The sequence below is a fragment of the Leptonychotes weddellii genome, chromosome 10 (assembly GCF_054177405.1).
Source record: "Leptonychotes weddellii isolate Sample4059 chromosome 10, ASM5417740v2, whole genome shotgun sequence".
NCBI classification, from domain to species: domain Eukaryota; kingdom Metazoa; phylum Chordata; class Mammalia; order Carnivora; family Phocidae; genus Leptonychotes; species Leptonychotes weddellii.
The window spans coordinates 116,654,816-116,675,182 of NC_138378.1; the positions used below are offsets into that span (position 1 = coordinate 116,654,816).

The 20,367-nt window shown below is 51.7% G+C and overlaps 1 protein-coding gene across 2 annotated transcripts in view; it reads right to left on the minus strand.

Moving 5' to 3' along the window:
* Nucleotides 1-20,367, minus strand: part of HPCAL1 (hippocalcin like 1) — a 327,988-nt gene that overhangs the window by 136,229 nt on the left and 171,392 nt on the right. Inside the window, exon 1 of one of the 2 annotated variants that reach the window (XM_081797234.1) lies at nt 8,241-8,540. The exons of the other annotated variant lie outside the window; for it this stretch is intronic. The gene's annotated coding sequence lies outside the window, so the exon portion shown is untranslated. Of the gene's footprint in view, nt 1-8,240; nt 8,541-20,367 lie in introns of those variants that run through there. 2 annotated transcript variants of the gene reach the window in all.

The window sequence follows — 20,367 nt, forward strand, 5'->3', positions numbered from 1 at the left end:
TGGTGATGATAGTGATGATGGTGAGGAGGAGGGGGATGGTGATGGTGGTGATGACGGGGAGGATGGTGGTGATGACAGTGATGGTGGTGATGACGGGGACAGTGATGGTCAGAATGATAATGTGGGAAGCCAGCATGTGGCCCAGCACAAAGCACAGGGGAAAGGAGCAATGGGCCACAGTGAGATCTTCACGCTGCTTGCGGTGGCCTGGCCGAGAAGACCTGGAATTCCTCACCCCTGCTATAACTCCCCTCCCCCTACCTCCTCCAGTGATAGCGAAAATCATTCCCAAATGCATAAGCTTTCACTTTATAGCTAGCTCTGAAAACAATCAGCCAGGCCATTTTGTTTTGAGGGCAGATAATAGCATATCACCAAGAACATATGCTAATAAAAGCAGCAATTCTTTATCCCATCTTCAGAGAGAGAGAAGAGGGACAAACACTCCCCAGAGAATAAGAATGGATCATAAGTGCCAAAGGTCCAGCATGAAAGAAGGCCAAGCCTCGACATCTGTCCGAGGCCTCTTCGTACCTTCACTTACTGAAACGAAAGACACCCAAAGAAGGCAAAGCAACCACCATATTTTGTCTCCCACCCTTGGAAGCTGAGCCAGACTGTCCAGGCTGCGTCACCAAGCATGGGATTGGCACTGCATGACTGAGGATTTTTAATAAAGCCTTATTCCTGCCACTGCCGCCCCACGCTTTGGAGAGGGCTGAGAGAGAGAGAGAGAGCGCGCACCACCAGTCCTGCCCACCCACAGCCCTGCCTTGGGCCCACGGTTGGGGCATAGGCTTTTCTAGACATCCCACGCTCATTCTGGCAGGAGTGACTCTCCAGCCCCACATGTAAATACAGAAAATTGTACGATGTTGGAAATGATTCATTTTTAAACCCAGGTGATTGATTTTGAGAGGTTCTCACTTCCCTCCAAAAATGGATTGTAGCACAGCAAAGAGAAAGGATGGGAGTGACAGGGAAGGGTGGGGAGCTGTCGTCAATTCTGCTTTCTGAAAATGTCTGTTAAATGCACAGGAAGGAAGCAGAGACTTGAGCATTTTGCTGCTGGAGGGGGAAAACAGTGCTATGATCCGTACACACCGCTGCAGAGAATTGTAATCCTGCTGGTGTTCCCCAGAGTCCCCGGGGCCCATTAGCACACAAGCCAATTCAATAAAGGCTTCCGGGCCCCCTGGGAGACAGGGGATCAAGAGGTCAGGGCCTCACTGAGTCTGAGAAATAACCTACCTAGATCTGAGGAATGACCTAACCTAGATCTCTTTGTCACCACGGCTGTGTCAGCGACCCTCACAGAGGCTTCTGAGAAGACATGAGCTGGGCAATCCAAAATGGCAGCTCCCTAACCTCCAAGTCATGGCCCCCACCAGCTCCCTTCTAGGAGCCTTCACACACATTCACAGGCTCTCACATCAAATGCTTCGCTACTACAGGGTGGGTCAAAAGATGCCTAATAAACCTGAATATGAAAAGAAATCCTTAGCGGCAGAGGAGGCACGCCACCCAAGAACGTTTAAATAGCAACAACGGCCACCACTTAGCACGGACATGTGACCAGCCCAAGACTCCACGGCTCTAGGTCCACGTTCCATGTGATAGTCCACCGTGGCCCCGGAACCCCTTCATAAACGTGAGCAAACTCGGGCTCAGAAAGTGTCACCCAGCTAATAAATGACAGAGCAGAGCCTGACTCAAACCCAGGTCTGCTGGACCCCAACATCTGCGATCTTCCGAAAGAAACAAGACACTCTTGCTGTCGACCAAGAAAGTTCTCCGCCTCGGTGGGAGACAGAGACCATTTGTGTTTTCTGTTTGGTTTTGTTTTTTACCTCTACAGGAGTGTTTCTTTTTTGTTGTTCTTGGTTTTTTTTTTAATTTTATTAGTTAACAGACAGTGGAGAGAGACCATTTGTGACCTGGTGGTCAGACCCAGATCTACCTGCCTATGCTGCGTATACAATTTCTGTGACTCAATTTGCAATCTGTAAAATGGGGTCTCCTCCTCTGCTTTTCCTTGAAGAACAAAAATAACCCAAGAAGGGAAGTTCTGAAATGCACAAGCCAGGCAAGTGCACTCCCCTCCCGGGGCCTCTGTCTGTCTACCTCCCAGGAGACCTCTCTGCTCCCACGCACACTTACGTCACTCCTACATGGTCAGCTGTGGGCCAAGTACTGGGGCAAATGAAGACGCGCCATATTCCGCCTGTGCCCTACAAGGAATTTCCATGGCTCGGAGACCATACAAGAAAAACTGAACATTACTCTGAGAAAAGCCCCAGAAGGGCAGATCCCGACTACCAAACGGGTAGGAGAGAACGAACCCTGACTTAATTCTTATAAGGTTCTTCTACTTCTTGCCCACGGCTTGGCTGAGTTGGTGTGCTCTGGGCATCCTGGACTTTTTCGTTTAAAAAATTAGTTTGACCCCTTTGGCCTCACTCTGTACTTTCAATTCGAACCCCCTGCTGGATACTCAGGAGCTGACTGACGAGAGAAATGGGGGGAAGCAACTTCACTGAGCGCAGCCAACAGGCCCTATAGGTACCCCAGGCGCCCAGCGCTGCGCTAGGGGAGGGATGGGGGCCAGAAGGATGCACTCACTGCGTCAAAGAGCTGGCCAGCCCTCAGGCAGGCAAGCACCCAGCCTCTTTGATCAGCCTGAGGGAGCAATCAATTCTCACTGGAAAACTCCAGGAAAGCCTCAAGGAGGAGGCCCTGGAGCCAAATCTACAAATGAGAGTCGGGAAGAAAAGGCAAATCTAGAGACAGAAAGCCCATTAGTGGTTGCCTTGGGGTGGGGGCGGGGACAAAGAGTGACAATAAATGGGCCGGAGGGAGCTTTCTGGGGTGATGCAAAGGTTCTAAAACTGGACTGTGGTGACAGTTGCACAATTCTGTAAATTTACTGAAAAGTACTGGATTGTGCATTTGAAATGGGTACACTCCACGGTATATAAGTAATATCTCAATAAAGCTGTTAGTTAAAAAGATTTTTTTTCCAAGGATGAGTAGGAGTTTAGCAGATAAAGAAGTCTGGATGGGAAAGAAGAAAGGCAGGTGCTGTGGCAACCCAGCTACCCTGACCCTCCTAGTCCCACCTCCCCCCAGACACCTGCACCCCTCCCAGCACAGCTGAGAAGGTTAGTTCCCAGAGAAGGTTAGTTCCCTGCCCGCCCTAGCCCAGGGGGAGGAGCTTCCCTGGAGCACTTGTCAAGCTCTGAGGGCTCCTCTGAGGGTCTCCCCAGTCCCCAGCCCAAGCTGGGCTCCGGCAGGGAGGAAGCCTGTGTCGGGCTTTCAGAGTCCTGCTTGGAGCAAGGCGCCCAGCAGGTGTTCAGAAGAACACTTACTGGGCAAGAACATGAACTTGGGGCCGGGGGTGGCTGGGGGGCCAGAGTGCAGAGTGAGAGGACAAAATCTGTTTTCCATAGTAACCTGACGACAGCAATGACTCAAGTGGAAGCGGGGCTCCAGGATAAGGGATGAGAAAGCTCTGCTGTGTGGGAACAGGAGCCTTGGGGTCGTCGGAGAGGAGAGGCGAGGGCAACAGAGGACTGACCGATTCCGGATTTCCGGACAGACGAAGAAAGGGAAAGAGCCCAGAAACACTCCTGAGGTTTCTAGCTGGAATGAACGAGTAGGCGAGAGGCATTCATTACAACAGGTAGAGGGACCCGCTTGGAGGTGGAAGGAAGTTCTGGGCTCCGCTTTGATGTGGAGCAGCGTGGAGCCTGCACGCTGGGTCTGAGCATGGGGAGAGCTCAGGTTTGCTCACCTGCCAATGCACAGACGTGAGCCCAGGTGAAAGGAGAGCACTTAGACTGTGCCTGACTAAGGGACCTCCCTGGCCGAAAGAGGCTCGGGGAAGATTTGAGGCAGATACCGAGGCAATCGAGGGAGACTTCCACGAGAACCGTGCACCCCCCCGAAGCCTTCTTCCTGTCTGCAGAATCATGGCAGCTTTATCCACGGAGTACAAATTGAACTATCCTGAGTGTTTCTTAGCCAAGAGTCACAGACCCATCACTCGCTCCTGAGAAACTTCTCGTCGAGTGAGGCAGGTGGGACTGACGCCAGCACCCCGACCCGTCTCCTGGCTTGCTGCCAACCTGAGCCGCACCTCAAGAGCTGAAGAGCAACAGATATCCAGAAAACACAGCTGCTGGATTAGCAGGGGTGGGGCGCGCTTGGCTTATAAAGGTAAATGAAGGGGCGCCTGGGTGGCTCAGTCGGTTAAGCTTCTGCCTTCGGCTCAGGTCGTGATCTCGGGGTCCTGGGATCGAGCCCCGTATTGGGCTCCCTGCTCAGCAGGAAGCCTGCTTCTCCCTCTCCCTCTGCTCCTCACCCCCGCTCATGCGCACTCTCACTCTCTCAAATAAGTAAGTAAAATCTTTAAAAAAAAAAAAAAAAAAAAAGGTAAATGAAAAGAGCCCCAAGAAGACATCTCTGCGCACCTGCAGCCAGCAGGGGAGGGCTGCAACAGGAGGAGCCTGGGACCTCTCCGAAAGTGTCTTTAGTTAGTCATGCCTCATAAATGCAGAGATATGAAGCTTTGCCTCTGAAATTCAATTGTACTTGAAAGGACATGGCCAAGGCAGGGCTCTCTTAAAGGATTTACTGTGCTTTCCTGATGATAAAAAAAAAAAATGTCTTTAGACTTGCACCTTGCTCATCAGTGCCTAAGAAATGTTCACCAGTCAAACCGTATTGATTAACGGAAGTTACATTAAAACCCACGCCACTAGATTCCAACCCTTTTTTTTTTTTTTTTGGTGGAAAGTGATTTGAAAGAAATATTTTTCCCCATGGTGCAAGAGTCACCGAGACAGCCCCTACCTAAGCCTGCTTTGCCATCTCCATATACCATTACCTGTCATTCCCTGATTAGAAACTCAACCCAAAGGGAAGAGGACAAGAGCCACATGAGATGCACAGCCTTACGTGTGGGCATGAAAACACCAAAGAAACCCAATGAGACCGTGGGAGAATGGTGAATCCCACAGCAGAGAGAGCGCCATTAAGGTTTATAACTGCCCTCCTTCCACAAACACAATGACATCTGACCAACTAGCAAAATACTCATAATCCCCCATCAAGCCCGGGCTGGCGACTCGCAAATTGGAAGCATTATCCCATAACAAACAAGCTTGGTTTAGGGCTTGCTGGCATGCTAAATTCTAACACAAACCTGATCCTGATCTAGATAAAATTTCAGCTGCAAAATAGCTTACTCTGTGTTGCCAAATAACTCTGGGGCTCCTTAGTAGTCTCCAGGATTAACACTGGTCCCTAAGTGACCTGGGCACTTTACCACTTATGAGTGGCTGGCTATACAAAGGCCCAGGACAAGCTGGGGGAAAGGACCACAGGCATAAGGGGGAGACCGACTGCCTAATACACAAACGCTTAATAGGGTATTTTTATGGGAAAAGGCAACCCTTGGAACTGTGCACATGGAGCCCCAAAGGCAGTGGGTCTGAGGCCCCTGGAAAGCACTACTGCTTTACCAGATCAAACTCCAGAGCAGCCCCAGGTAGAGAGAGAGCTCAGTAAGGAGGAGGCCCCGGATGGGGACTGTGCGTGAAGGCGAGTCCACTCCTTGTCACTCAACAGCTTGTATTTCTAATTCTGCACAGCCCAGTGGCCAAAAAGGGGCATTAAGATAAAATTCTGAAGGAATTAGTCCAAGCTCCTTTATATCTCTTAGAGTTTCCCTCTAGAGGGCTTATTGGAAATGAATGGATCACCGGCTAGGGTTTGGGCAAATCTCTGTTCTTCTGGCGGTTTGACCTATTGTTTCTCCATAAGTCCGCGCTTCCAGGCATCTGATTCCCAATGCCAGGTGCCCCAAATTATTATCGCACGTTGACGTCTATTTTTCACCTTACAAAAAGCATCCAAGTGGAACCCAAAGGAAGCAGGCAAGGCTAAAAACGCACCACATCCCACGGCAAGTGAGAGGCAGAGCCCCTGGGCCTTCCCTCCAGCACATTATCCAATAAAGCCTCAAGAGCTCAGTAATTACAGGCGCTCTCAAAAGTGAAACAGAAATAGATCTAGGGCCGAAACACTGGTTTGCTTGAGACAAAGGGCTGGTTTTAAGCAGCAAAATACAAAACAGCCACCCCAACAACAAACAGCCCAGCTTTTGGTCTGTCTTCTGAGCTGAGAAAGCCAGCCTGATTTTTTTTTTTTTTTCTTCAGTATTATTCAATCTGATTATGGGGAAGAGAGTAGGATTGAGATGAAAAGCCCTTTTCTCCTCCAGGATATAAAATCATTTTATGCAACAGAAAAAGCAGGTTGCATTCTAAGTGTGCCCCTGACACCAAATCAGATGAAAACTTAGCTCATCCAAGTCCCCTGGCCTGCCATCACCACTGAGACCTCAGCATTCGGGGCTGGCAGAAGACAGACCAAGCAAGAGCTTTCTGCTCCCGTTTCATAAAAGCCTGCAAAGGATTCCAGCTTCCCTGAGCACACCCACCGGGAGCAGGTGATCCTGGGAAACACATCCCATACCTACGCACAGCCCAGCTGATGATCCCCATGGCCCCCGAGCCCATTCCATGCCGATGCTCCATTTTGAGAGCGTCATGCACCATGAGGTCGGCTGCTCCCTTCGTGAAAGGTTATTTGTTTTTCCGACTGGGAAGGGTCCTGAGAGGAAGAAAGAAACCACAGCGATGGAGGGAAGGAATCCCCAGCTCTGGCAGAAGGCAGCAGGGCAGCCGGGGCCAGCTGGCCCTGCCGGGTCTAGCAAGCGCTATGCTGCGGTTGGCAGGACTCTCCCTGAGAGTGAATCGTGGTTGGAGGGTGTGCACGTTCACTGCAGTTCAATGTTACGTAGTAGTAGGCTTCAAACTAAATATTTTAAAAATTAAGGGGCAGGACTAGGAGGAAGGATCCCACGCGCCCTCGGCCTCCTGCGTAAGGCTGATCCAGGAGAGACGCGGTTGGATGGGTGGGGGGAGGGGTCGGAGGGTGTCCAACGCCGAGGCCCAAGGCAGCACTTGCGGTCCTGGCAAACACCCTCCTCTAGGGGGACTCGGTGTTGTCCGGGAGTAAAGGAGATGGCCTTCAGCTTGACCAGGCCCGGCCGGGATGCCCTGGGAGCCCGAGGTCCGTCTCTGCGGGGAGCGCCACCTTCACGCCCTGGCTGTCAGACTCTGCAAGCCGCAAGCCCCGGGGACTAGGCACTTGTTGAACAAAAAGGCTCCCGACTCCAGCAGCCGCCGCAGTTGGCCAGGAGAGGGACCCCCAGCTCGGGCGCGGGAGCCTTCGCGGCTGGGCGCTGCGCGCTCCTGCACACTCGCGGCGGCGCCGCCCGGGAGGTGCGGCGAGCAGGCAGCGCACCCGGCAGCCTAAACTTTCTCGAATCTCGGTGCTTCGCAGTTAAGTTAGGGCCGTGAGAGAGGCACAAAACACGCGCGGGGGGGGGGGGGAGGCAGGGGATGTAATAGCCCCACCACGACAAAGGGAAAAAAGGATTAAAAAATGAGAGACACTAATTGACACTAATTCAATTAACTTAGCACCTACTATGTGCCAAGCACCAGGCCAAGAGCTATCTTTAGTGCGTTCTCATTTTAAATGTCACTGCAGACCCCTAGGGAGGAACTGTCCCCATTTGATAGAGAAGCAAACCTCAACCAGAGAAGGTGGCGTGTCTGGCCCAGGTCGCAGTGCGGGTCACGGCGAGGCCAGGGCTCCTAACTCCGGAGCAGGGCTCTGTCCGTCGCCCCTCGGCCTAGTAAGGAGGGAGCAGATGGCCGCCGCGCCAGCCCCCAACCCTGGAGGGAGCGCACCTGCCACCCACGTGGGCCTCGCGGACCTGCCCCCCAGCGGGGCTAGCCCAGGCTGCCCCAGAGGCCCGCGCTAGCTCCTTTGGATCCCAGCTGTCCCCGGAGCCCCTGGAGCTCCGCACTGCGCCGGCCGGCGGGAGACAGAGGGCTCCGCACACAGGGCTGGACCGCCCACGCCCACCCGCCACCCGCCCCGCCACTCGTCCCCACCAGCAACTGCGCCCGGACACACAATTCCACAAACGCAACCCCAAAATGTGCACACCCACTGTACACACGGATCCCCACGAGGACACGCCATTCCAGGGACACACCACCGTCCTCGGTCACCCACAACTCCACCACGCAAACACAGGCACCCCCAACACACACACACGCGCGCACTCTCCGCAGACAGCAGCCCCCCGGTTGCCCTACCTGCTCCGGCGCAGGACGCGGTCCGCCGGCTTCCCGAGCCCAAGTTCGGCGCGGCTGGCGCTGGGGCGGGAGCGGGCCGCTGCCCGGGACTAGCGCGCCGAGGCCGGGAAGGGTGGCTAGGAGCGCGGGCCTCCGTGCGCCCGCAGCCTCCGCGCCGGCCCTGCGCTCATCGCCTCCCAGAAAAACAAAAGGAAGCCGGCAGCGAGGGAGGGAGCGAGCTGGAGGCGCCCGCCCGTCCACCGGTCCACCCGTCCGCCGCCTGCAGTCGCCGCGGCCAGCCTGCCAGCGCCGGGAAGGAAGGGACTCGAAGGCGGGACCCGGAGGCGGGGGCCGGGGGCGGGGCGTGCGGCCGGGGCTGGCGCTCAAGTTTCCTGCGGACCCGCCCCCGCAGGGCCACGCCCCCACACTTGGCCCCGCCCACCTACCCTGCTTGGGTCGCGCCCCTGTCCCTAGCCACGCCCCTTGCTGGCCCTTCGGTGCCGGGCCTCCGAGCCTTCCAAGCCGGGCCCCTCACTTGCTCCGTAGCGCACTCTCCGCCCGGTCTAGGCCCTGACCCGGTCCCAGTCCCGGGTGGATTTCGGCGCAGGAGCGAAGCCGAGCACCGGTTCCGCCTCCCTAACCCTTGGCCTCTGGCCTGCGGGTGTGGGAGAGGCGGGGAGGCGGCACCGGGAGGGGCCAGCTCCGCGCCCACTCCCCCGCCTCCCCAGTCCTCTGCAGGAAGTGAGGCCCGGGTGGCCCAGAAAGGGAAGAGGCCGGAGTCGCCCCAGGCCGTCTCCCAGGGCCCTCTGGCACCCTCACCGCCAGTCCCCTGAGCAGATACCACAGGCCTTCCCGCGCCTCCTTCTGGGAAGGAGCCGAGGACCGGGAGGAAGGACACCTGAGTTCCAGTTCTGCTTGCCTTTGCCAGTTCTGGGCGATTGGGGCAAGTCCCTGAGACTCCCGCGGGCTTGGTTTCCCCACCTATAAGATGGACGGGAGGAGGGGCAGGCTTCTTCGGGCCCCTCCCCCCCTGACATGCTGTGGGTCCTTAGTCTCTGCTGAGGAAGGGACTTGGTGGACATCTCGGTCCCAGGGACAGGCGGCCTGGGAGTCAGGGAGTGACAAACCTGTGTTTCCCATAGACTTCCTCTGTGCCCCTCCGAACGCACCTGCCTGAGAGGGAAGGAAAAAGGGACTGTGCTTCCCAGAGCCCCTCACCCCAGTAGCTCCTGAAAATCTGGGCCCTGGAAAAAGCAAATATATACACCCACCCACCACTACCACCACCACCCACCCCAAGCCTCCCCGAAGAAAGGTAACCACAGAAACAGCCCTGATTGTGGAGCTGGGCGATAGCGTTAGCCTGAGACAGCCTGTCTTTCCGGCGTCTCTAGGGGAAAACTCAAATCTTCCTGCAAATCCTCCTCCCCAAAAACACCGGGAGTGAACTCCCACTACACAGGAGGCTGCTGAGAGGAATGCTGGTGGGCGGCTTGGCGGGGGAATAGCTGGGCTGGCAGGCCAGGTGGTCTGAGAGCCCAGACCCCTCTCTCAGCAAGCAAATGGCAAAACCAACCCCGGAGGGAGTTAGTCTCCTAGGCAGCCCTGCTGTGGGGATTAAATGCAATAATGACTGTGAGCGTCAGCGGTATGGGGCTGAGGTGATGTCACACGGAGCGGCTCTGGTACCCAGGCCAGCATCTTTCCTTCTCAGCAGACCAGGGGCCAGGGTCACTGAGCAGCTTCCCTGTCGTCTGTCTGCACAGAGGGTGGGGTTACAGGGGACAAGCCCCCAGCCACGTGTCAAGCCCAGGCCCCTCGGCCTGGGTGACTGCAGATACTGGGTTAACTGGCGTAGGTTATGTTCTGCTGTGGTCACACATGAGACCCACCTCTCACTCAGGCTGCGGTCCGGTGCTAGGTCGGAGGGCACAGGGAAGACTCCTCACAGACGCTCAGGAACTCCAGCCTCTTCCATCTCGAGATTCTTCCTTCAGGGCTTCCCAGGACATCGCTGGCCCCTTGACTTCCAGCCAGCAACAAGGGAGGAGACAGTGCTGGGGGGGGAGGGGGGTCAAAGGGGGGGAAAGGGGTCATTGGGAGCCAGGCCTGGAGGAGGCACACATCACATGGGTCCATATTTAGGGACCAGAATTAGTCACGTGGTGCTACCTGGCTGCAAGGGGTCCAGGAATTACAGCCTTCCTCTGGGCCCGGGGGAAAACCATCGTGTTGGTGGGCACGCCACGATGTCTCTGCCACGGATTCAGAGCACAGGTCTCCCCAGCTCAGTCACAGGACAACAGATAGACATCCACATAGAGCATGATAATCACCGTCATCGAGGACTGAGCTCTAGCTAGCTGTGACCCCCTGCAAAATCAGCTTGTGGGGAGAGGAACGGCTCACAGAGCAGATGACAGTGTCAGTGGGCTTTGAAAGATGAAGAGGAGGGGAAAGTACGGGAGACCCAGGGTGAGGCTGGTGGAGGGTAAGGAAGCTCAGGGAGAGTACAGAGGCGGACTGAGGCAGTCCTGGACCCCGCCTACCAGTGGACCTCGGGGCCTTTGCCTGCGCAGTCCTCTCCCACTCATCTGGAACCTGCCTATCCCTCAGGGAGGGCTCAGTTCCAATTTCACCTAGCCCTCTGACATCTCAGCTCTTGGGCGCTTCTCCCTTCCCTGAACTTCTTTTTTTTTTTAGATTTTATTTATTTATTCATGAGAGACAGAGAGAGAGAGAGGCAGAGGGAGAAGCAGGCTCCCAAGGAGCAGGGAGCCCGATGCGGGACTCGATCCCAGGACCCTGGGATCATGACCTGAGCCGAAGGCAGACGCCTAACCATCTGAGCCACCCAGGCGCCCCTTCCCTGAACTTCTAAAGGAGGAGTGTCTCCCTCAGGTGAGATACAACCTGATCTCTTCCTTTTGTTCTTGCAGGGCATGTAGTAGTTACTCAATAAGTACTCTTGAATTTAATAACCTAGAGCAAAGCAAAAAGCAAATTCAGGGTAGGGTATTCTGTTAGTTTCCTGGGGCCGCCGTAACAAAGTACCACAGGCAGGCTGGCTCAAACCAAGACATTTATTGTCTCAGAGTTCTGGAGGCTGGGAAGTCCAAGATCAACGTGTCAGCAAGTTTGGTTCCTTCTGAGGGACCTGAGGGGGAATCTGTTCAGGTTTCGACCCCTGATTTCTGTCAGGTGCTTCTTGGATTATAGATGGCTGTCTTCTCCCTATGTCTTCCTTCATCTTTCCTCTGTGTGTGTCTGCCTCTGTGCCCAAATTTCCCCTTTGCATAAGGACACCAGTCATATTGGATTAGAGCCCATTCTAATGACCTTGATCATGTGCAAAGACACTGTTTCCAAATAGGGTCGTCTTCACAGGTACCAGAGATTAGGACTTCAACATCTTTATGGGGGAACAATCCAACACATAACAGGTGGCCTGCTGTATATACAATTTGTCTTCCATAACGTGGCTGTAAACACTTTAAGTCAGGAATGAGTCTCATTATTCTTAATAATAACTGACTTAGGGCACCTGGGTGGCTCAGTCGGTGAAGCATCTGCCTTCGGCTCAGGTCATGATCTCAGGGTCCTGGGATCGAGCCCCGCATCAGGCTTCCTGCTCAGCGGGGAGTCTGCTTCTCCCTCTCCCACTCCCCCTGCTTGTGCTCTCTCTCTCTCTCTGTCTCACTCTCTCTCTCTCAAAATAAATAAATAAAATCTTTTAAAAAATAATAATAATCATATCTGACTTCATTTTATGACCTTACTCTTTTTGAAGCAGTTGTACATACGCTATTTCCAATGAGATTATCCCCATGTCTTACAGACGAGAACACTTACACCTGGAGAAAGGAAGTGACCAAGGACATGTATTAGCATCAGTGACAGCCAGGTCAAAAAACCGGATTCAATATCACTGCGCTGGGCCCACACAGGCTTTGGAAAAAGTCCTATTTAAAAAAACAATTATTTGTAGTCCTTTGATGAACTTGAGTGTGTATCCTACTGAGGAGGCTCTTTCCAATAAACCTGGTTCTAGCTCACAGACCCCTGCTCCTGAATGCTTGAGGAAGTGAAGGCCCACTTGTCTCCAGGTCCTCTTTTGACTCTGGTCCTCTGTGTTATTGTAACTACAGAAGGGAGAAGTGTGGCGGCTGGGAATGGAGGGGGCCATGCTCCCTTAGGCTGGATGCAGCATGTCTGGCTGCCCACCCTCCCCCTGACCCCAGAAGCTCAAATCAGAGGAAACAGAGAACTTGCTGGTGACGCCAATAGCGAGACTCGCTGGGATCGCTGGATCCTGCCTCCGGTCAGTATGGATCAGAGGTGGGGAAATTGGATGATGAGGCCACCGTGCCTCTCCCTGAGGTCCACCAGTGTTCATGAAGGCCCCTGAAGCAGATGCTATGACCCAGGGCTTACCGAGGGAGTGTGACTCAGAGGCACATTCGGATAGATCTCCCTTCCCCCTTCCCTCTTGCAAGCTCCGAGGGATCAAGATTAAACTAGAGTGTCCCTTCTCCTAGAGTAACCCCCCTGCTATGGACTGAATCGTGTCCCTCCAAAAGTCATACATTGCAGCCCTAACACACCCAGTGTGCCTGGATTTGAGAGAGGGCCTTTAGGAAGTAATTAAGGTAAATGGGGTCATAAGGGTGGGATCCTCAACCAATAGGATTGGTGCCTTTATAAGAAGAGGAAGAGAGAATGAGATCTCTTCCTCTCTCCACAGAGGCCATGTGAGGACACAGCGAGAAGGCAGCCATGTGCAAGCTGGGAAAGGAGCCCTCACCAGATTCTGAATCTGCCAACACCTTGGGTCTTGGACTTCCAGCCTCCAGAGCTGTGAGAGATAAATGTCTGCTATAAGCCTCTCAGTCTCAGGATTTTGTGATGGCAGTGCAAGCTAAGACATGCCAATATATCTTCTCATCTGTTTCCCACCCCATCTGCCCAGGTGCCCCCCTCAAGTCTCAAGGCTGGGCCCGAGGACCCAGTCCTCAGGACCAGGGGCTTTCAGGACCTTGTTTTGTTCCTTGAGCAGTGCATCGCCCACTTGCCCCTGCTCCCCGAGGAAGAGGGTGAGGGTGTGGAGGGGAGCCTGGCTTGCTGGTGAGGGCTCAGGAGCTGGGCTGTCTCTCAACAACACCCAAGGCATGCTGCTGAGGTGCAGGGGAAAGTGAGTGGGGTTCCGGGGCAGGCAGGCCTAAAGGCAGGTCTGGCTCCAGCAGTCACGGGCATGGGGATCTTGGGAATAATTCCCTTCCTCCTTCTCTCCCCCCTCCTCCCTCCTTCTCCTTTAGCGGGCCCAGAACATTCCCTTCAGCAATCCCAACTGAGCCCTAATCCAGGGTTCCGATTTCCTAATTTGTAAAATGTGGATATTTGTGTCTCCCTTGGACTAAAAGGGGCAGTGCATGTAAAGGGCCTATGGCATGATAGATACTGGATAAGTGATTTGGACATTACCTTCAGCATCATCAGCAGCATTACCAAAGGCTGACCGACTCAGTACAAACGTATAGAGGAAAGCATCCCGTTGAATCTCAGGAGAGCCAGGTTCTAGTCCGAGTTCTGACAAGTTCTAGCTGTGTCACCTGAACAAGACACCTAACCTCTAGGAACTTGTTTCCTCAGGACAGCGCTGCCCACAGGTGACCAGGGCGAGGGGAGAGGGTCAGGTGCACCAAGGATTTGAGAAGTAGCTTGGGACCCTGTTGAAGCACCTGCTGGGGGCTTCTAGTGCTGATCTTGAAGTTGCGGCTCCATAAGGAGCACTCATGGTGCATCGGACTGGAGCCCCTGGGACAGGTGTACCTTGCTGGTTTGCACAGCTGGATGGACGGGGGCCTGTGTCCATGTCCCGCACGATGACCCAGGGTAGGTGGGGCACACCGCAGCAGCAACTTGCCAGGCCCCTGTATGTCAAGCCAAGCCCCCAGCCCGGGGAGCTGCACACCCAGGCCAACATCCTTTCCATGCTGGTGAACCATGAGGGAGCAGCCAAGAGTCTGTTTGGCTGCATCACACTCCTGCTCAAGCACAAAACCCAAAGCCAAACACAAACAGTGGCTTTGACCGCTTTTCCCAACCAGTCTGAACCAGAAAAGGCGGCTTGCCTTTCTAGCTCTGCTCCCGATGGCTTCTCTTCTGGGAAATAGAGCTCTTGGAGCCTGAGAAATTGGTACATTCCCTGAGCAGGACAGTAGGTGAGTGTCTGCCCGAAACAGTTCAGCAGCTAATGTGGAGTAGAAGTCTCTCATTTCACCTTCTAGCCAACTGTCCACATTCCAACAGAAAGAAAATGTGACCCACATATGCAGGCACATTTTTAAGTGTAAAAAGACACAGGCAAAATTCATTTTAAGGATACATGTTTTAATTCAACATAGAGGAAATGTTCTTACTTCAACATGTAATCACTCTAAAAATTATGAATAAGGTATTTTGCATTCTTTTTTTCATATTAAGTCTTTGACATTCAGTGTGTGCTCTATATTTATAGCACATCTCAGTTCGGGCTAGCACAATTCAAGTGCTTAACAGCCGTATGTGACCAGTGGCTGTCATCTAGATGGGGCAGATATAGCGCAATGGATCCCCATCTACAGTGTACATAGGAATCCCCTGAGGAGCTTGCAAAAACACAGATCGCTAAGCCCCACCCCCAGAGTTAATGGTTCACAAAGTCTGGGGTGTTGCCTGAGAGTTTGCATTTCTAACAAATTACCAGTGATGATAATGCTGCTGGTCAGGAGTCCACACTTTGAGAACCACTGGCCTAGGCACTCTTCTGAGGCAGATGAAATGTGCTTTATAATTTACATCTGGGAAAGCTATACCATTACAACAAAGCTACAGTAATCAAGAGAGTATGGTACTGGCATAAGGATATATATATATATGGAATAAAACTGAAAGTCCAGAAAAAACCCTGACATTTGTAATCAATTGCTTTTTGACAAGTGTGCCAAAACAATTCAGTGGGAGAAAGAATAGTCTTTCCAACAAGTGATGTTGGAAACAACTGGATGGTCAGAGATGGTCACCTGTAGAAGAATGAAGTTGGACCCCTACCTCACACCATTTACAAAAGTTTAACTCCAAATGGATCAAAGGCCTAAACATAAGACTAAAGACTAAAGCTATAAAGCCTTAGAAGAAAACACAAGCATAAATCTTTGGGACCTTGGGTCAGGCAACGGCTTCTTAGGTATGACAGCAAATGCACAGGCAATCAAAGGAAAAGTTGACAAAATTTAAAACTTTGGTGCTTCAAAGGGCATCATCAAGAAAATGAAAAGACGGGGCGCCTGGGTGGCTCAGTCGTTAAGCGTCTGCCTTCGGCTCAGGTCATGATCCCAGGGTCCTGGGATCGAGCCCGCATCGGGCTCCCTGCTCGGTGGGGAGCCTGCTTCTCCCTCTCCCATTCCCCCTGCTTGTGTTCCTGCTGTCGCTATCTCTCTCTGTCAAATAAATAAATAAAAATATTAAAAAAAAAAAAAGAAAATGAAAAGACAACCCACAGAAAGGGAGAAGATATTTGCAAACTGTATATCTAATACGGAATGTCTATGGCATGTATATACTGAACTCTTACAACTCAACAATAAAAAGACAAATGACCCAATTTAAAAATGGAAAGGGATTTGGCTAGACATCTCTCTAAGGAAGATATACACAGGCCAAAAAGCACATGAAAAGATGACCGACACTATTAGTTATCAGGGAAATACAAAGCAAAAACTCTATGAGATTACTTCACACACACTAGCGTTTTTATAATCAAAAAGAGGAACAGTAAGTGTCGGTGGGGATTTGGAGAAGCTGGAACCCACCCACGTTCATTGCCAGTGGTAATACAAAATGGTGTGCTAGCTGTGGAGAAGTCTGGCAGTTCTTCCAAAAGTTAAACATAAGAGTTTACCGCATGACAGGGCAGTTAGACTCCCAGGTGTCTATCCGAGAGAATGGAAAATATATATCCACCCCACAACTTGGGCATGGACGTTGATAGCAGCACTCCTCATAATTGCTACAAAGTAATGAAGGGGATGTGGGGAAAGAGACATCGCAGCCACTGAGGGGAGAACGTAAATGGCAACAGTCCCTTTGGAGAACAATTCGCCAATATCTGGCAAAGATTGAGAGACAAATACCCTTCAACCCAGCAATTGCCCCTCCAGTTACCCACCCCAAGAAAACTTCTGTGCATATATAAGCCAAAAAGCCATGTGGGAGAACACATAGCAACATAGGAGGAGTGAAAAGCAGCCTCAATGTCCTGCACGGGGGGAAGGAGTGAACAAAGCACCTTATATTCATACGACAGTTTACTATAAATGGTAGTAAAATCCATCAACTAGATATGTCTGATTCAACATGGAGAGATCTTCAAAAAAAAGCATTGAATTCAAAAAAAGGAATGGAAACAGAATGGTATGTGTATGCGACAATACAATGTACATTCGTATAAATGTATACAAATATAGCAAAAGTATCAACGTGGACTGAAAGACAGCCCACGGATTGCTGTTAATGATTGCTTCTGGAACAGGGCGAGATGAGAAAGAGAGTACAGCGCTAATCGACTGTACCTGACATGCATTATTTCTAAAAATATGAAGCCAATCTGTTTCGATAGCAACTCCATTGCAGAAATGTATGTGTATGATATACTAGTCTCTATATTTATCTGTGTTTTACAATATTTCCCATAAAAAGAAAAGTAATACGAAGAGTATCCCTTGTCCCTCGTTTTGTCTGTTGTGAAGTCTGGATTCTAATTTATGGTAATGCCCAGCGAATGTAAAAGGCAGAGTGCCAGGAACCCCAACCTTTGGGAACATAGCCCTCAAACCAAGTAGAGGGAAGAGTTCTTGCCATGGAGGAGAAGGTTGCTGTGCAGCCCAGGTCCTGAATTCCGTAGAAGCCTCAGCCTTAGTTGGTAAAATGAGGCAGAGGCATGGAAACCAGTGAGCCGTCCTCAGAGCGGAGAAATGCCAGTAGCTCAGAAGGATGTTAAATTTCACATCTTTGGAGCAGGGTCAGTGAGGTCACCGTGAAACTCAAAATAAGGAAGGGTCAGGACACAGGGAGGCATTGCCAAAGTCAGGGTGTGGAAAGACAGCCCACCAAGGGTCAGCTGGAGAGACGGGTAGACAACGCATCTGACACCACAGCTTCCCAGGTGGGAGGGAACCCTGTACAGAAGGAAAGCAGGAGGGACAGAACTTCAGGACCCACAGAGCCGGGCATCTGCCCTGTCAACGGCATGAGGCTTCCAGGCAGGTACAGGCTGCTCCCACGCAGCTAAGTAACCCCTGAGGACATGGTGTCACCGCTGCGGTGACATGCTTCCAGGATTCCCCATCAGAGCCGAGACACGTACCCCTCAGCTGCTGGGAGTGGTGGCTGCTCGTGGCTCTTGGCTGATTCCTCCCTGGAAATTGCCATTGAGTGAAAAGAGCTGCCTGGCCTCAGGTTCCCTGCTCCCCAGGTCCAGTCCCCATCTAATAACTGGTAACTTGGGGACCTAGCCCAGGACATCTCTGAAGGTCTACCTTGGCCTCAGAGCTCCCTGTGGGGACGGCTGAGCCTCCGGGGCCGTTGCCCTTACCCTGTGGTCCTTCCTTCCTGCAGAGGTGTGTGCCCAAGGGCACTGCCTAATAAACCTCTGGTTCGAAAATCTCATCTCCAAATCTGTTTCCTAGGGAACAATCTAAGATATGGGATATCTAACAACAGTTAAGACAATATTACAGTGTGTTTAGGAGCCTCTCTTTGAGGCTGCATGTAATATATCTATAGTCACTTCTGCATTAGAATCAGCTGCAAATCATAAAGGCCCCCAAAATATTGGCTTCAGCAAGATAGACATTTAGTTCTTTCTCGTTTTAAGAGCAGCCCAGGGCAAAACTATTCTATAGGACAAAACGCAGGAAGGTGGTACCTGAGGCAGATGTATGGAGGGTCAGGGGAGCAGGGATGGAATGTAGAGGGGTGCAGAAAACTTTGGGGAGTGATGGAAATATTCTACATCTTGATTTGGATGGTGGTTGCACGGGCATACATTTGTCAAGCCCCAATGAATGGTACACTTAACATGGGTGCATTTTAAGTAAATTGTAACTCAATAAACTTGATTTAAAAAAAAAAATTTTTAAGTAGTCCAGAGACAGGAAGTCTGGGATTAAAATGGTCCCAGATGACAGGGACCCAGTCTTCTTTCCTTGTGTTCCTCCTCCTTCCATGATCTTTGGTCTCAAGGTCACCTCATGGCTCAGAATGACTGCAAAAGCTCCAGCATTTATAACCTTGTTCAAGCAGAAGAAAAAAGAAAAGGGAAAAGGGTCATCCCCTCCTTCTAAAGAGAAGGCAACTGCCCCGCAGTGCTTCTGCTCACGTCTCATTGGCCAGAACTTAGTCATATGGCTACACCTTTCAATAAGGAAGCTGGAAAACGTGTAGTCCTTAAATGGGGTCTTTGCAGTTCCAAATAAATTGGAGATCCTGTTGTTAAGGAACAGGAGGAGAATCACTGTTGGGCTGATTTTCACAATATCTTAGATTTCCATGATGAAGTGGCTGAAATAAAAAAAATATATTTTGCATGCTTAAAAGGGAAAGGATCAAGCTAGAAAATTGACCATGTGGAGATCTGGGGGCTCTCCCAGTGAAGGCGCGAGATCCAAATGTCAGCATGGATCTGTATCTCTACCACAGAGACAGGTTTAGGATCTGCAAAGATCAAACATCCAAAGTAAAAATCACTTTATTTTCTTAGTATACTCATGGTTTCCTAGGGCTGGAGGCAGTGATCAGAGTACAGTGCGGGGTTATCTGCTAAAGGCGATGGGTTTCTTTTTGGGGCGATGAACATGTTCTAAAATTGGTCGTGGTGATGGCTGCACAGCTCTGTGAATTATATCTCAATAAAGCTGTTATTAAAAAAAAAAAAAGCTTTTATGGGCGCCTGGGTGGCTCAGATGGTTAAGCGTCTGCCTTCGGCTCAGGTCATGATCCCAGGGTCCTGGGATCGAGCCCCGCATCGGGCTCCCTGCTCGGCGGGGAGTCTGCTTCTCCCTCTGACCCTCCCCCCTCTCGTGTGCTCTCTCTCTCAAATAAATAAATAAAATCTTTAAAAAAAAAAATCACTGGGGCGCCTGGGTGGCTCAGTCGTTAAGCGTCTGCCTTCGGCTCAGGTCATGATCCCAGGGTCCTGGGATCGAGTCCCGCATCGGGCTCCCTGCTCTGCGGGGAGCCTGCTTCTCCCTCTCCCACTCCCCCTGCTTGTGTTCCCTCTCTCCTGTTTCTCTCTCTGTCAAATAAATAAATAAAATCTTTAAAAAAAAAAAAAAAGCTTTTATTTTCCTGTGTCCTCCTGGCGGTCACCTGAATAGCATTCCTGCCTCCAGGCCTTCGCCCACGCTGTGCCCTCCGCCCGAGGCACATCCCACCCCTCCTCCACCGAGAAACACATTTAGCCTTTAGAAGCTCCTCAGGCGTCCTGAGCCACAGCACAGCCTTGGGCTGAAGGGAAGCGTGCACCCCTCCGTACACTTATCCCAGTTCCTCCCATTTCTGAACCCAAATGGGAAGAGAGGCTCTACACTCCAAAGCCATGGCTACGTGGAAAGCCCTGAGTCGCCCAGTCTGTACACAGGCCATTATCAATTCTCTCGGCCACTGTTAAATCTGTCCAGGGGACAAGAAGGCCACATGGCCATGACCTTGGGTAGATTAGACACACTTGTTCCCATTGCTTAAGAATGCAGGTTCGTACAAGAAGCAACAGCCTGTCTCTGTTTAAGTTTTTGATATTTTGTTCATCAGGGATTTTTTTTTTACATCAATGCTGAGTTTTAAAAAACATGACATTAAAATGGAATTGTCTTGAGGACTGAGTTTTTGGTACCCGTTTACATTTTGAGTGTAAGGTGAGGGCCTCACTCTCCTCACCCTGATCCTTGCTCTGTGGAAGCCTACCCTCTGCTTGTCCTGCTTCTCTGGAAGTCTGTCCCACAGCTGTCACAAGCTCAGTATCTGCCTGTCTCCACCACCAAACTGTGAGCTCCCTGGGGGCAGGACTTTTCTTATATATTCATTTCTATACGCAGGGCCTGGGCAGGCTATG